At 36.4% G+C, this 17,926-nt stretch overlaps 1 protein-coding gene across 1 annotated transcript in view; it reads left to right on the top strand.

The window, feature by feature from the left end:
* LOC122406510 (protein yellow-like) overlaps window positions 1–17,926 on the top strand; it is a 75,532-nt gene that overhangs the window by 43,382 nt on the left and 14,224 nt on the right. The window lies entirely within an intron of this gene.

Raw genomic sequence — 17,926 nt, 5'->3', positions numbered from 1 at the left:
TTTTTTCGCTATTCGCATTACGATTTGAAGTTTGCTACAAATTTCACAATATGCTAAAACACCAAAAAAATTGATTCGTCATAGTCAGGTGAATAAAAATTGTCGAATGGCAGTGATTTATGGTGGTGTTATTGCGTCTCCTCGTCGGTATAGAAGTTAGATTCGACAATTTTTAAATATTTTACATGACGAAAGAGTTAACGTTTTATATCTCAACAAATATCAATCTAAATAATTCGTTTTATAAGACTGTTCTTGTAGGAAATTCAATTTTCTACAAGTTTGCCATTTACATTTTTCCCATAAATCCAGTTACTTTTGAAAAGAAGTAAAAGAAATAAAAATTTTCTTCAAAAATTAGATTCAGTGACCTGTGCACATTACAGCTACGCACAATGGCCACTTTTGTAAAGTATTTAATTCTGAGTAAGTGGCGTCTTATGCAATATAATAGTATAGAATCACAATGAGGGTGGGGTTCAATATGTCGAATAACTGAATTGTAGAACGGTCGATATTTCGAAATTTTTAAAGTTGTAATATCAGTTTGGAGAAAAATAAGTAATTCGAAATTCTTATTCCCGATGGAATATTCAGCACATTGCGTGTTTAATCAAAAATTCCTTCTTTGAATTCGTATTTACCCCAAAATATATATTTCAATAGTTTTTATTTCGAATGCAATTTTAACAGACCATCTGATTGTCAAAAATTCACATTTTCGAATTCAAAATGGAGAGTAATTTTTTTTACAGACAGACCAGAATATAGAGTAGCAAAAAATCGAAAGTGAATTTTTCGAGTTTATAAAACTTAGATATGCAGAATAGCGATAGCTCGAAAGGGCGAAAGTCAAAATGGCTATGTTTAAAATTGGAGATCACCGGTCTGAGTAAGTGAGTGAGTGAGACGCGTATATTTGGGGCTCCATTGCTTTTCTTTATTTTGATCGATCGACTTTCTAACGTTTCGCTATTTTGACTGTTCGACTTTTTGGTGTTTCAGTATTTCAATTTCAGTAATATTTGGTGTTTCGATATTATGTTTTCAAAATTGTGAATTTTCACAGTATCACTGACTGTAGTAATTTATGAATCGACAGAGTGATAGTCGAATTTCCGAAAAATCGATATTTTAGTCATCGTCTTATGGGCGATTATTGCATTCTATTTTCGATGTAAACGTGCTTCGAACCTTGCAGTTTCTGCTTTATTTATTTTCGGCATTCAAAGCTCTAGTCGAATCTATCTGTCTCCATATTATCATTCGAAGTTTATAAACTCGAGATTTTAGCTGTTCGAAATTTTAGTCATTCCAATATTTGATCCCCACCCTCACAATGAGATATAGATATTTGAAAAAAAAATCGAAGTTTACGTTTATTTTATATGGGAAATCTTTTCATAAGCTGCAAAAATACTTAGAGTCAATATTAAGGGCTCAAATTTTAAGGGAATTTTTTTTTTTAAAAAAAGCACCCTAATTTCTAGGAAAAAATGAAATACGGAAATGGTAGATTTTAATCTTTTAGTCTTAATTTTAATTTTACGTATTATCGGACTCTTCTCGAGATTGTTTTTATCTCATAACAGCACTCAAATTTATTATATCAATCGAAGGACAAGCGTTTTATTAGCAATTCTGAGTTTAAATGAAATTGTTCTATGGAGCGTTTAAATAAAAAAAAAAATTACAACAAAGGTATTGTAATTTGTTACTCTATGGTGGCAGAGATTTAGAAGAAAATCGATTCCCCTCAGACTTTCAGGATCCCCTGGTATTATTGACAATATTCGACGTCAATTTTGGATCGGTACAAATTATGTTTAAATATGTGTTAAAAGTACTTATCCGGCCCATCACTTGTCATTAAAATTTTTCGTTCAAATAAAAATCAGGGCCCTTCTGGTAGTGATGGATTATAAGTACCCATACATTGGGGATTGAGAAAGTTATTTCCAAATAATTTTTACTTATTTGCGTCAAATTAATAACAATTGCAAATGAATTCTCCTATAATTTAAAGGGGATATTCCTGTACATCGATAAATAAACGAAAAACATTTTGCAACAATAAATATGTTTAAGCCTCTAGAATGACCTCCCAGTTTATATTACAATGACGGCAATTTTTCCTTCTGCTTTCTTCCAGCGAAATAATTCCATACGGTATAAGAACTAACCCATACTTTTATTGGAATCATTAAACGGATAATAAATCGCATTTCAGTAAATTGTCAACCGGATTCTACCGTACAATTTTCTTATTTTATTATAGATTTTTATTTGAATGAAAAATTTAAATGAAAAGTGATGGGCCGGACAAGTACTTTTAACACATATTTAAACATAATTTGTACCGATCCAAAATTGACGTTGAATATTGTCAATAATACCAGGTGATCCTGAAAGTCTGAGGGGAATCGATTTTCTTCTAAATCTTTGCCATCACAGAGTAACAAATTACAATACCTTTCATGTGATTTTTTTTTTTTATTTAAACGCTCCATAGAACAATTTCATTCAAACTCGGAATTGCTAAAAAAACGCTTGTCCTTCGATTGACATCATAAATTTTAGTGCTGCACGTAACTGAAATGGTAACTTTTTTGATTTATTAGAACTCTCTGCAGTTCCTGATGGTTTACCCATAAGAATTATTATATTCCGGATTACTCTTAAATACTTGGCTTCAAATCGATATCATAAATTTTAATGCTGCACGTAACTTAGATGGAATTTTTTAGTAATTGATTTAGCTTTTCGAATAAGATAAAAAGAATGGGGCATCGGTGTGAAACTTTTTTCGAATTGTTCTGTTGAAATTATTTACACATAGTTTTATAATTTTTTTTATGGAATTTTTTTACCCTTTTCGTGATTTGATCAGGAATCATGGGATCATCAATGTACTTGTCCCAACCTTTTTTTCCCTAGAGGAACTTTTAGGATTTTATATCAGAGCTTTTTTCTCAAAAGTTCAGCAATCTTGTTTTTCGGGTTAAATTAAGCTGAGCTAACTACTATCACGCTAATGTGAGAGACACATAATAAAAGGAATATTTCGAGAGTTTATTTGTCAACGATAATCGAACGCAATGCCGAGAGACGTTCAACTAATAATCTCTTTCAATTGATTTATGGATTTCCTTTATTGGATTAATGTAAAATAGAACGAGTGCCTGGGAATGGTTTTACTAATGCGATAATTGGCCTGGACTGAGCCAGATTTAATCTAATAAAAATGAAGTGGTGGCATGGGCTATACCAAGAACTTATAAAATTACGTGGCATGGGCTATACCTAGAGCTCATATCTAGTGTAACGTAACGCTCTTGCCGACCTGGCCTGAACGCCGCCACGCGTCGGTTCGAGCTACCTTAATTTTAAAAGGAGCAGGTATGAAAGAAACGTGAGAACGCGGAATTTAGATTTTGAAGAATTTAACAATTCCGATTTATTCAATTTTGATTGATTTCACAGGATAAATTAGTTTTTTGATTTGTGGTCGTGAAACGTTCGCGATCGCGCTCGCCAATTGTGAAAAATTTTGTTTCACTCGCCGTTTCAAATTTGAGCAATTTTTAATTTACGTGTTTTTCGCCTATTTTCAAAATAATAGTTTCGATAATTCAATCGTGTTTCGATTTTATACAATAAAAGAATTTATTATAGGTTTGACGAGATATAACCTCAAATTCGCACCACGGCCTTTTTAATTATTTGAAATTTACAAGACAATTATTTGAACTTTACAGAAATCTTGGTTTTGTTTGACTCGGACTCGATTAGTTTCAACTTTGAATTTAAAAAGAGAATTTACAAATTTACAAATCAATTTACAAGAAAAATCATCCCTGATTCTAGCAAGCAAAAAGAAATAAAAATTGGTTAAGTTAAGGAACAAACCCCCGGCTCTGGGATTGAAACGTCACCGAATCGCTCCCAGATCCCGTGCAACGGAAATTTGGAAAGTTTAGAGGTTAGGTGCGGACCCTGGACTCTGGGATTGAAACGTCGCCGAATCGCTCCGAGATTCCAGGCATCCAGGAAAAATTAGGATAATAGGTTAGGTTGCTTGCCAAAATCAAGAAGAATGTTTGAGGTCAGCCTTTTTGTTCCGAGTCAGAATTTTGAGGAAAGACTGCCTACCGAATGAGTCGCGCAGCGCTTCTTATACCAGTGTCCCCACCATAAAATTATCAAACGCCGAATTTTCGATTTTCGGATCGGTTCTGCGCATCTTTTCGTAACGCCTTCTCTGATTGGCCCGTTGCCATGATTCACGCTCGCCCGTTGGTTGCGCGGACTACCGCTTTTTATGTTTTTCTGCTTATTACGATGTTCAACAACAAAAACTTCAATTTGATCCGTTATTATTTAATTTTCTTCATTTTTTAATATTGTTAGTTGTTTTAATATGATTCGAATAATTACAATTGCTAAAAGTCACGTACGCGTCCTATAGCCCATTAACGCTCTATCCGCGCATGCGTCATAAACACGCGTCTTGTTTTATTTGAATTGATACCAATTTTCTAAAAGAAATAATCTTTTCCTTATTTTTCTTCGATTCGTTATAATTTTCCGCTTCATTTGAGCCTAGTTACAATATTTTACGAAATCGCGTTGAATTTCAATTAACAAAACAAAAAAATATAACTGTTCGAGTTTTTAATACGCGGCGCCGCTAGTGTCGCGCTCCGCCGCTTGTATCAGGCCTTTGTATTGCCCTCCAGTACGGCCACCGCCGGCCAGCAGTGACGCGTCTCACCGGTCGTTGTACGCGCTCGGTCAAAACATCGCGCCGCGTTGCGATGTTTTTTTGAGGTTATGTTCGGGTTCAAGTCGATTCGGTCGTTCAGGAGGAGGTTACGTTACACTAGATGTGGCCGGGGCTGTGCCAAGTAGTGTGACTTCCGTGGCACGTGGTAGTCGGACACTGTGTCGAGAGACACCTGTTCTCGAAATCAGTTAGACTGTGGTGATAGGTGGACGCAGTGCCAGGAGACACGACCATCGGGGTAGGATGGGCTTTCCTAAGAATATGTGGAAGCTGGACACTATGCCAGGAAACACGCCGAGAGTAGTTAATCGGATGGGAGTTTTTGGATTAAATGATAGGATTCACGGAGGTACCGCCTTATATACATTTTGCTCCGTAATACGGCGAAGCGCGGGGTGCGGGGTTTGCGCTCACGTCCCACAGATACCGGTGTATGTGTGCGTTAGTAACGTGTTGTAACGGTACGTTTGTGCTTGTGCACACCGTCACGCGTGGATTCGAGCAATTCTATGTTAAAGAAGAGCGGGCATGAAAGAAAAACAAAAGTGCGATGAAATTAAATTGAAAATAACAAATGATTTATTGAATTTTGAATATTCACGGATCAAATTACAAAAAATAAATGAATTTTGTTTTGCATGAGAATTTTGTTTCCGGTATTTTTCTTGATAATACTTGATTTCACCGGCACACAAAAAAAAAGTGGTCAGTACTTTTGACTAGACCCATATAATTCTATGTATTTTGATGCGCTGAATCAGAATTCGGGGCCAGTTCAACGCCTACACCCACCAATTTTAGGGAAATTGCGAAAAACTGCTAAAAATCTCAAATAATCGCATTTTTGGGTATTCAAACAACTTTCATGACCTATATAATGCATGATTTTCATGTAATTTGATGCGCTGGATCAGAATTCGGGGCCAGTTAAGCGCCTACACCCATTAATTTTGAGTAAATTGCGAAAAACTGCTAAAAATCTCATATAATCGCATTTTTGCGAATTCAAACATCTTCCTTGGCCTATATAATGTATTTTTCATGTAATTTGATGCAGTGAATCTAAATGCAGGGTTATTTTAGCTCGTACAACTTCAAAATGTTGAATAAGTCATAAAATCGCATTTTTGAGTATTAAAAATTTTATTTGACCGTAATCATGCATGATTTTCATGTAATTTGATGTGCTGAGTCAGAATTCGGGGCCAGTTCAACGCCTACACCCACCAATTTTAGGGAAATTGCGAAAAACTGCTAAAAATCTCAAATAATCGCATTTATGGGTATTCAAACAACTTTCTTGACCTATATAATGCATGATTTTCATGTAATTTGATGCGCTGGATCAGAATTCGGGGCCAGTTAAGCGCCTACACCCATTAATTTTGAGTAAATTGCGAAAAACTGCTAAAAACCTCAAATAATCGCATTTTTGCGAATTCAAACATCTTCCTTGGCCTATATAATGTATGATTTTCATGTAATTTGATGTGGTGAATCTGAATGCAGGGTTATTTTAGCTCGTACAACTTCAAAATGTTGAGTAAGTCAAAAAATCGCATTTTTGAGTATTCAAAATTTTTTTTGACTTGAATCATGCATGATTTTTATGTAATTTGATGTGCTCAATTCGTATATATTTTTATCATTTTTTGTGGATGCTAAAAGAGATGCAAGAGTGATGCAGAAAATATGAGAAAAGATTTTTTTTAGACATCACACCGTTCTTCTTGTGTAACGAACTCTTTTTTCCTCAAATGTTCGGTGCAGTGGATTTCTCTTTCTCTTCATATTTTCTTTCTTTATATCTCCCTTCAGCGTCCAGCGAAAATCTGCCATCATGTTGACGTTCCATACCTCCCCTGATACCGACTCTCCATTCCGCTTATATCTTGATGGAATCGTTCTCCTTGTTCTTCACTATAATCTCCGAGGTTTTGAGGGAAATAGTCGAGGTGAGAGTGTAGGAAGTGCAGTTTAAGATTCATTACGCAACCTAAATTTTTATAACTTCCCAACAACTCGTCAACTAAGTTCTGGTAATTCTCACTTTTCGTATTTCCTAAGAAGGCCTGCGATACATTTTTAAAACTTAGCCAAGCAGCTTTTTCAATATCACTCATTTCATCAAGAAAATTTTCGTCTGAAAATAAATTCCGAATTTGAGATTCATCGAAAATCCCTTCTATTAATTTAGCTTCACTTATCACGGGAAACTTTTCTCTCAAATACTGAAAACAGTTGACATCTTTATTCACAGCTTTGACATACTGCTTCATAAGACCCAGCTTAATATGTAACGGTGGTAGCAGATATTTTGGAGGATCAAGTAATGGTATCCGTATGATGTTTTTACTACCGGGATCGAAGTTCGTTCTCGTTGGCCACTCTTTCTGAACATAGTATCGTTTCCTGTCCCTACTATCCCATAAACATAAAAAGCAGGGATTTTTCGTGAAACCCGATTGTTGTCCTAAAAGTATTGTTGCAATTTTCAGATCACCACAAATTTGCCAGAGATGTTCCGAATACTTTATTTTTTCCAATAATACCTGTAAATGTTCATAAGTCTCTTTCAGTTCGATCGAGTGTACTATTGGAATGGGTGCGTATGTGTTCCCGTTATGGAGAAGAACAGCTTTGAGACTTCTTTTCGAAGAATCAATGAAGAGTCTCCACTCATCATTTTTGTATATGTTTGGTTTCAATTTATCCACCAATCCTTTTACATTCAAACAATATACTAAAGAATTCTCTTCATCGTTCGCGAAAAATTGCCGAAACTCTTTCTCCCTATTACGATAAAAGTAAGCTGACGTTCCTTTAGCCAGCAGATTTTTCTTCCTCAATGCTGCTTTTTATGGGATAGTAGGGACAGGAAACGACACTATGTTCAGAAAGAGTGGCCAACGAGAACGAACTTCGATCCCGGTAGTAAAAACATCATACGGGTACCATTAATTGATCCTCCAAAATATCTGCTACCACCGTTACATATTAAGCTGGGTCTTATGAAGCAGTATGTCAAAGCTGTGAATAAAGATGTCAACTGTTTTCAGTATTTGAGAGAAAAGTTTCCCGTGATAAGTGAAGCTAAATTAATAGAAGGGATTTTCGATGAATCTCAAATTCGGAATTTATTTTCAGACGAAAATTTTCTTGATGAAATGAGTGATATTGAAAAAGCTGCTTGGCTAAGTTTTAAAAATGTATCGCAGGCCTTCTTAGGAAATACGAAAAGTGAGAATTACCAGAACTTAGTTGACGAGTTGTTGGGAAGTTATAAAAATTTAGGTTGCGTAATGAATCTTAAACTGCACTTCCTACACTCTCACCTCGACTATTTCCCTCAAAACCTCGGAGATTATAGTGAAGAACAAGGAGAACGATTCCATCAAGATATAAGCGGAATGGAGAGTCGGTATCAGGGGAGGTATGGAACGTCAACATGATGGCAGATTTTTGCTGGACGCTGAAGAGGGATATAAAGAAAGAAAATATGAAGAGAAAGAGAAATCCACTGCACCGAACATTTGAGGAAAAAAGAGTTCGTTACACAAGAAGAACGGTGTGATGTCTAAAAAAAATCTTTTCTCATATTTTCTGCATCACTCTTGCATCTCTTTTAGCATCCACAAAAAATGATAAAAATATATACGAATTGAGCACATCAAATTACATGAAAATCATGCATTATATAGGTCAAGAAAGTTGTTTGAATACCCAAAAATGCGATTATTTGAGATTTTTAGCAGTTTTTCGCAATTTCCCTAAAATTGGTGGGTGTAGGCGTTGAACTGGCCCCGAATTCTGATTCAGCACATCAAATTACATAAAAATCATGCATTTTATAGGTCAAGAAAGATGTTTGAATACCCGAAAATGCGATTATTTGAGATTTTTAGCAGTTTTTCGCAATTTTCTCAAAATTGGTGGGTGTAGGCGCTGAACTGGCCCCGAAATTTGATTCAGCGCATCAAAATACATAGAATTATATGGGTCTAGTCAAAAGTACTGACCACTTTTTTTTTTTGTGTGCCGGTGTTTTTATTGAAATTTTACAATAATTTAATTTTTCGAAATTGTAATGACTATTATCTCGCCAACGCTTGTTTGATCGATTAATGAACTTTAGTTTAAACTTACTTCTTGACTCTATACAATACAAATTAATTGTTCGAGTGGATTTTTCTTGTTGATCTCAATCTTTTGACTCGATATAATTGAAATTAATGATTTTTGGTGAGTAATTTTGTTTTGAATAATTTTGTTAGCTCAAAATGATACATAACTCGAAATTGTCTCGTCAGAGAATAAAGAAACCGGAGGTCGACCCCTCCGATTTTGATCTAATTTATATATGTTGTGTTACATCGAAAACTAAGAAACACGTATTTTTTCTTATCGGCCCATAAACGGTTTAACGGGGTGAAAACAACCCCCGAAGATGGGCACCTCACGGGGTGGTTTCTCAGTTTCGCATATAAGCGCTTTATGTATTCGAATGAAACCAACGCTAAAATATTTATATTGATAAATCATCGAAAACACGCCCAAGGCTTTCTAGGGAAGAGGGTTTTTAAGGGGTGAACAACCTCTAATTCGAAAATTTGATTCTGTACCATAAAAACTATTTTTCCGATTCGAACGGTACCAACTGCATTTTGTAGAGGTCGAAAAATTAGTCGATACGTGTTTCGGGGTTTTTCGGAAAAATTCGCTTTTAAGGGGGTAAATCACCCCTTTCGTTGTAATACCTTATATCATTATAAAAACATTTTTATTCTTAATTATATTGTTGTACGGTAGCGCAACCACTTATATATATTATTGGAATGTGTTCAAACTCGAAAATAAGTTTACCTTTGACCGTATCTCTACGCGAGATCATCCCCGTATCGATAATTTCCACATCGCCCCTTTGTAAGTTACGATTTATTTATTATGAAGAAAATAAAGCATAGATTTAAATGTGATAAGCTATAGACCATAGAATGTTATATATTCGAAAGGAATTCCTGCCGCAGAGCCCCGTTCAGAAAAAAATAGAAAATTATATTTAATTATAAAGTATAGTATGTATATCCATATTAAATGATGTGCACACTCCATGCTACGCTTTGTAAATTTATATTAAATGATACATCAGAGTATAACGGAATAAAAATATCACGGCCTTTATGTCCAGCGCCGATTACCAAACTCCAAAGTGTCTTGATCGTGATTTTATCGTGATATGACTATTATTATTGATTGCTGAAAGCCCAATCAATAATGAAGAACGGGAATTGAAAGAAAATATCGAAAAATTTTTACTGCAAAGTATGCAAGATTTTACCGGAATGGAATATATTGAAGAAAATACTTTAGATTTTCAAGAGCCTAATAAAGAGTGTGAGGCGAATCCTATAGAAGATAATGCGATGGAATGGAGTCGTGGAACACCATACGATACATGTTCGACCGATGAAAAAAATTTGAGCTATGATTATAAAAGAAGAGCAGTTGAATTTTGGAGGAGCGGAAATCTATGCTTTATTTCCTTCATAATAAATAAATCGTAACTCACAAAGGGGCGATGTGAAAATTATCGATACGGGGATGATCTCGCGTAGAAATACGGTCAAAGGTAAACTTATTTTCGAGTTTTAACACATTCCAATAATATATATAAGTGGTTGTGCTACCGTACAACAATATAATTAAGAATAAAAATGTTTTTATAATGATATAAGGTATTACGACGAAAGGGGTGATTTACCCCCTTAAAAGCGAATTTTTCTGAAAAACTCCAAAACACGTATCGACTAATTTTTCGACCTCTACAAAATGCAGTTGGTACCGTTCGAATCGGAAAAATAGTTTTTATGGTACAGAATCAAATTTTCGAATTAGAGGTTGTTCACCCCTTAAAAACCCTCTTCCCTAGAAAGCCTTGGGCGTGTTTTCGATGATTTATCAATATAAATATTTTAGCGTTGGTTTCATTCGAATACGTAAAGCGCTTATATGCAAAACTGAGAAACCATCCCGTGAGATGCCCATCTTCGGGGGTTGTTTTCAACTCGTTAAACCGTTTATGGGCCGATAAGAAAAAATACGTATCTCTTAGTTTTCGATGTACATATATAAATTAGATCAAAATCGGAGGGGTCGACCTCCCTATGTTTCCTTGTCAGAAAACAATGATTCGTTGGAAAACAATCCACCCAGAGATCTTGAGACAGAACGAACCCGAACTGTCCCGGCTCTTCTGGAATGGAAAGGTAGGAAACTTAGCCAAGAATCTTGTGTCCGAACGGAATCGAACGGCCACGGCCCTCTTGGATAGAAAAAATGATTGGAAATCTACCAGGAATCTTGAGACAGAACGGAATCGAACTGTCTCGGCCCTCCTGGATAGATCAGAAACTCTCACCTAAGAATCTTGAGTTCAAACGAAATTGAATGAACCCGGCCCTCTTAGCGTGAGGAGGAAAGGTGTTATTTTTGAATTCTGAGTGGTATTTTAGCGATGTTATTTTGCTCTTTGTTTTTAGAGCTGTTCTGAAATGAGCCAAAATTTTTATGTTTCTTTATTCTTGCTTCTATTGGCGAGTTTACGTGGCGAGATCCTGAGGCAAGACTGGCGTTTGATATTTGCGAGTGCGAGTCAAGCTCTCTAAGATTCGAGACGAAACTGGCTCGTTGTTAGCTCAGTGAGCGTTGTTTCTTGAACGAGTCTAGCGTGGTGAGATTGGAGACGAGACTGGCTCCCGGAGCTTCTGCGCTCGGGTTCTTATACCTGTTGAAACAAAGGAAATAATAATAATAACTCTTTTGGACTTTGTCCCTTTCTCTGATTCGCTGCGCGACTTAATCTCGAACCAGGGACTCCCACTCTAAATTCTCTAATTGGTGCGCTAACTTCCCCACGTGGGTCCCAATTGGCCGAGTCGAGCTGTAGTCACACTGCGCATGTGCAAGAATTTAATGAAACTTAATAAAACCAATTTTTATTGCTTTTATGCACATTTCGCGTCTTTTTAAATTATTTTGTTCTATTTTCTATTAATTTTGTCCATAAGATTATTTTTATTTGATTTTATTCACTAATTTTCCGAAAGTCACGTTCTTGCACGTGCTTGTTGAATGTAGGTCATTGCGCATGCGCATTGTGCACGCTCGATCTCTCAAAGAAAAGTTTTCTTAAAAATTTAAATAATTTTGATTTGAAACTTTCACCCATTTGTTCAAAATATGTTTTTCTAATATTCCGCATTAATTTGATGAACAAGAAAAAGTTTAATTAATTGATATTTAACAAAATAAAGAATTTCACGAATCTAGGGAATTTTGGCGAAGCGAAATTGAGTTGGCAGCAGTGAGCGCCTCGCTTCCCGAGCGCCGCTTCGCGAAGTGACCAGTTTCTAACATGGCCACCGATGTAAACACTCGTGCATGCCATGTCGTCAAGTAAAAGAGAAATAAAGTGTTCTAGTTGGTGTATTTCGCTTCAGTGTATCGTTACAATATATTGGAGACCTCCATGTCCAATGGGAAGGGGACCATAAATATCTGAGCTGACCAAATCTAACACACCTTTAGAAATCATGAATTTATGCTCTCCTTCCATGGACAACGTCAAATATTTGACACGTTGACATAAATAATACGCCAAAACGAATTTTTTTATTTCGATGCGCATCTTTTTCCAATAAAAAAACTGCTTCACGTATGATATGGTCTTAAAGACTCCCGGGTGTCCGAGTTTAACATGAATATCCTCGAGGAGTAACTGTTGCACCTCCTTCGGAATCACGATTCTCCACGATATTCCTTCTTTCTCTCGATGAAACCAGATTATTTTATTCTCTCGTATTCTCTTTTATTGTATTCTCGATGAAAACAGATTATATTATAGATAAAAAAATTAGAGGAAGGAACGCATGGCCATCGTGACTAATGATGAAGCTTCGTCGTTTTTCTCAGATAACAAATGTTTATGCAATCTCGTGACGCTTGGTTTTTGCTCTTGCTCTTCATGGAAACGTCCATCTGGATTTCTACTAAAAAAATCCGCCACTACGTTGTCTACCCCTCGACAATGGGATTTAGAAAAAGAAAATTGCTGTAAAAACACGCACCACCGAGCAATGCGAAAATTACTGAAAGATTTCGAATTTAAAAACGTAAGGCACTGATGGTCCGTTATGATATTAAAATGATTTTCAATGAGATAAACCCGAAATTTATTAGCAGCATAAACGATACCAAGTGAACTACACCACTATGGAGAAGGAGTTCTCCATAGTGATGTAGTTCACTTCACATTTCGTAAGGCAACGCGAAACTACGCTCACAACGTTGTGATTCCCCGCATTGTCAAGCTGATACAAAATTCCTCTAATGCCCCGATCACTTGCATCGGTTTGAACTCGAAAAGAAGAGTTCGGAATTATGTGTTTAAGGGAAATACATTTTGCAAAATCGGATTTCAAATTCTTAAATGCTCGCGCATGCGCCGGAGTCCAACTCTACTCGACATCCCTTTTAACCCCTTCATTGATGAGCCCGCCAAATGGCGGGCTGTCGAAAAAATGCGTTATATACGGAAACTTCTTCAAACTTTAAAACCAAAATCTGTACTCGAGGGTTTTCGGGGTCGCTGATTACGATTCCGATCTCAAAATTTAGAAATTCAAAATGGCGGATGCAATATGGCGGACCGAAAATACACAAAATCGTTCAATCAAAGTGAAAGTCGGTACTCGGGGGTTCTTAAGGTCGCTGATTACAAATCTGCATTTAAAATTTGTCAATTCAAGATGGCGGATCCAATATGGCGGATCGATAAATGAAAAACATCATTCGATGAGAGCGCAATCTGGTACTCGGGGGTTTTTGGGGTCGTTGATTGCAAATCTACACTTAAAATTTGGAAATTGAATACATATTCATTTTTCACCTCCAGCATTAGTTCACGATTTTTAATTTTTACTTATGTTTATCAGAAATGGTTTTCGCTTATTGAATAATTGCTGTAATGAAATATAAAAAGTCAAGGTGAAGCCATCCACATGAGAATAATCGAAAATTCAATATTTTGTTTATTCGTCTAAAATGATCTAAAAATAACGATAGTTGTACTTGCCTCCTCAGGCATTGTCCACCTGCACAATCGAAAAAATTTAACGCATCAAGAGACTCGGTAGAGTCTCGGGACAAGTACATTGACAGCCCTGTCGTCTGCTGGCCCGAGGCTCTCGCCGAGTATACTTTCTCTGAATAAAACGATTCGCCGTTGTGGGGGTAAAATTGGCAAGTGATTTTTTTGAATTACGGAACTTCTGAGTCATCTGAAGCTTTGAAAATTGAACTGGAGATTATTTAATAAATTCTCTTTCGATTCCACCTAAAATCAGCATGATCGGTGGCGTAATTGCTGAGAAAAAACTTTGCACGGACTCAAGATTATGCAAAAGTTACCAACACATTCAAGAATTTATGTGTCCGTATTTATAAACACCATCAAAGGCACTTTGATGCTCTCGAGTTTCTGATTGGTTGGATCTGACGACATCCATTTTTAGACGTTGTGATTGGTTGTTGAAATTGGTTGTTGATGATTGGAAATCTGATGTCAACTTCAGAACGTAGCACACGGCAGCACAGCAGACATTAAAAAAACGTAGCACGGTAACAGCAGTCATAAATTCTACCGATATATATTGAAACTGAATGTTATTTCCCTCGTTTGCTATGATTATTCACCGTGGGGATTTCTTTTGAAGGAGTTGATCTCTCGCGATCTTGTACCGGTCCGGGTTCGTTGACCGGACCCGATGTTTTGATGTTTTCGGAGCGGTAAAGGCCGGGATAGGAGAGTTGGGGAGTGTTGCCTCAGCTCGGCGTCCTAGCTCTGTTTATTTACAGTGCCTGGTAGGCGATTCGGCTCAACATCGGCTGAGGATCGGAGCGAGGATTGTCTGTTGGGAAAGTCTATTTATAGCATGGGTATCACCTTATTTTCTGATAGTCCCACGTGATGCGGAGAGACGTAAAATAAAGGGATTTGTTATGAGTGATTCGTCGACCGATAGTCTGGCGCGATGCCGAGATATTTTCGACGGATACACTCGATCTTGGAGATGTACAGGGTGTCGTGAGAGTGTGGGGAGGTTTAGATGCGACAGCGTTACGATTGTTGGCGCTACTCTTGATTTTACTGTGTGGGTTGGGCGATCTCGCGAACTTATCTTCTAATGGTATGGGCTATACCGAGACTTAGATTGTTAACTGGCTTGGGCTTTGCCGAGGACTTAGAACACACAGGGCCTTGAATTCTGTGACCACTGATGATCGGACGCGATGCCTAGAGACACTTGTCTCGTCCCTAGGGTTTAGTGGCCTGGGCTGGACCAAGGTGGTAATTTTGCTGACTAGTGATAGTCGGACACTATGCCGAGAGACACTTGTCGCCAAAATCAGGGAAATTTATCGAGATAGCTGGATGCTATGCCAGGAGACTCGATGACTTTTGAATAGGATGGGCTTTCCTGAGGATGCGTGTTAGCTGATCGCTATGCCAGGATTCACGTGGAGATTTTGGTTTGGATGAAGGAGTTGGATTAAAATGATCATTTCGCCGCTTCGGTGTCGCCTTATATATCCTTGCTTGGATGGGACGGCGGGCTGCGGGGAGCGGGGTTTCGCGTTGTGCTCTTGGGGAGACGGGTCTCGTGGTTCTGGCCTCTCACGCACGTCGTGTGTGTCTGCTGGTAACGCGTATCGTTACAATATATGTACAAACCATGTATCAGTTTTTGATCGTATGTACAGAGTTTTGACATTACGAAGTGCGTGCGGGATTACAAAAAACGATTTTCGTCATCTAGCGAAGTACATATTACCATTTATTTTGTTAAAATTTGTGATATACTAAGCCGGTATCAAAGCGGCCGCGTAAATGTAGTCGGTGGTCTGTGTGTGAAAAAGTATAAAAAAATGCGTGATGCATATATCAACGAAACTCTTCAAGATTTCATCATTTCGTTCGATTGGAAATAAGTGTTAACTGAAATAATCGTTCAATTAAACCAGAGTGCGAAAAATATTGTCCAATGTAAATATATCGTCAGTTGTGTGGTTATATATCATGTGTAAATAGGTTATATATACGAATTAATAAAAGAAAAACACACGGAACTGTTAGAATGATGTTAGAAACTTTAATTGAATAAATGTTTTCTAATTTATTTCTTGTGTCATCATTATTTTTAACCATTCCTATATTTTGCTTGATATTAAGTTTGGCTCTGCCCTCTCCGATCCTTGTTTTCACCCCATCGGTTTGCAGCGGATTGATACATATTATTAATTTGTTGCCTGAAATGTGTCCTCTGGTTTTCTACTACTTTTTCATGCTGATTGAGGTAACATGATTCGAGAGATTTCTAACCATGATCATCAATTGATCCTTTTGTAAATCCAATTTTCAAAAAAAAATTTTGGTCTTGGTATCAGTATAATTATTCTTTTTCTACTTGGTCTGTCGAGTGATAAGTTTGTAAACTTGTTCCAGAAAGCCTTTGGATGCTTGTCTTTCTGATGATATGAAAAGTCGTATCTTCGGAATGCAGTGGGCAAACATAAATTTTGATAATAGAACTTATGAAATGACATGTATGTTGAGTATTCCCACTTTGCAAACTGCAAATGTGGAATTATTAATGAAAAGATTCATTACGATAAGTCTGCAGTTGCTCAGTTTTGGATACAATCAAATAACATCCAACATCCATGGAAATATACAGAATTTCTGAATGCAATGTGCGCTATGTCACTTTAATGTAACATCATGTCGTTTGACAACTTTTCATTCTAATACTGTAGATTCGGAGCATTGAAATAAAGCAAAGATCTGCAAACTATACAATTTATATACTGTGCCATTCATTTTAGTTTTTGACCCTAACTGTAACATATATATAAAGTGAAAAATTCATTACAAAAGTCCTCAGTTTCTCATTTATGGATAGATTTGAAATTGCTGTCTCCAAAACTCATTGCGTAGATACATTGAATCGCAGTAGATAACTGCAAACTCTGAAATTTCTGTGCATAAATATGTGTGATACGTATCACCCCCTATCTTTGATTATGGTAATATATAATGGAACTTGGTTCAGCAAACTTTAAAATGTTTCTTTTCAAATAGTATTGAAGTTTGTATTATTGCTGTGAAGCGAATACCTCCAAAATTTCATATTTCTGTGTCGCAGCATGTGTGCCAATCATTCAAATTTCTTACTCCAACCGTAACATGTAATCTCAAAAATTCATCACAAACGTCTTCAGCTTTTCTAAATTCCTAAATTTTCCGTTTTCTATTTTATTCTGAGTTTTTAAACTTTTAAATTCATTCCTGAATTCTCCTGAAATTGTTTTTCTCCAAAACCAATGCAGATACCTTAAACGTCTTTGAATTCCGTTGCTCTGTTGAATTAAGTACGCTCAGTTTTTTTGCTTCTTTGAGTTCTGACATAATAAATGTTTCCGGGTGCCTTTTTTCAGCAACTATCAAACTGTAGATAATTGGATCTCAGCGGCCACGTGCAAACTTTGGAAATATATTCACTGCCACCATAGAGTAAGAAATGACTAGCTTGGATGTGATTTTTTTGGATTTAAAAGCTTCTTAGAACAATTCCATAATGTTGAAATTTGGAGTTACTAATACAATACTTGTCCACCGATTGATATCATAAATTTTAGTGCTGCACATAATTCAAGTGGTAACTGTTTTCAATTCATTAGAAAATACTTGGCTTCGAATTCATATAATAAATTTTAATGCTGCACGTAAATGAAATGGATTTTTTTTAAATTGATTTAGCTGTTCGAATCAAATAAGAAGAATGAGGCATCAGTGTCCAAGTTTTTTTTTATGGATGGAATTATCAGCAAACACGACACCATCAATGTACTTGTCCCAACCTTTTTTTCCCTAGGGGAAGTTTATGGTTTTGACATTTCCAAAACGAATACAATAAAAACGCACGAGTCTTCACTTACATTTGATCTAGCAGAAATATCCACATCAATTTTTAGTAAAATTTTTAATAAATTTGATAAAAATTTACTAGTAAATTTTTATCA

Source organism: Venturia canescens, chromosome 2, assembly GCF_019457755.1.
Source record: "Venturia canescens isolate UGA chromosome 2, ASM1945775v1, whole genome shotgun sequence".
In the NCBI taxonomy this organism is placed as follows: domain Eukaryota; kingdom Metazoa; phylum Arthropoda; class Insecta; order Hymenoptera; family Ichneumonidae; genus Venturia; species Venturia canescens.
Note: the sequence above shows the minus strand (reverse complement) of the source record. Positions and strands in the feature narration are given on the sequence as shown.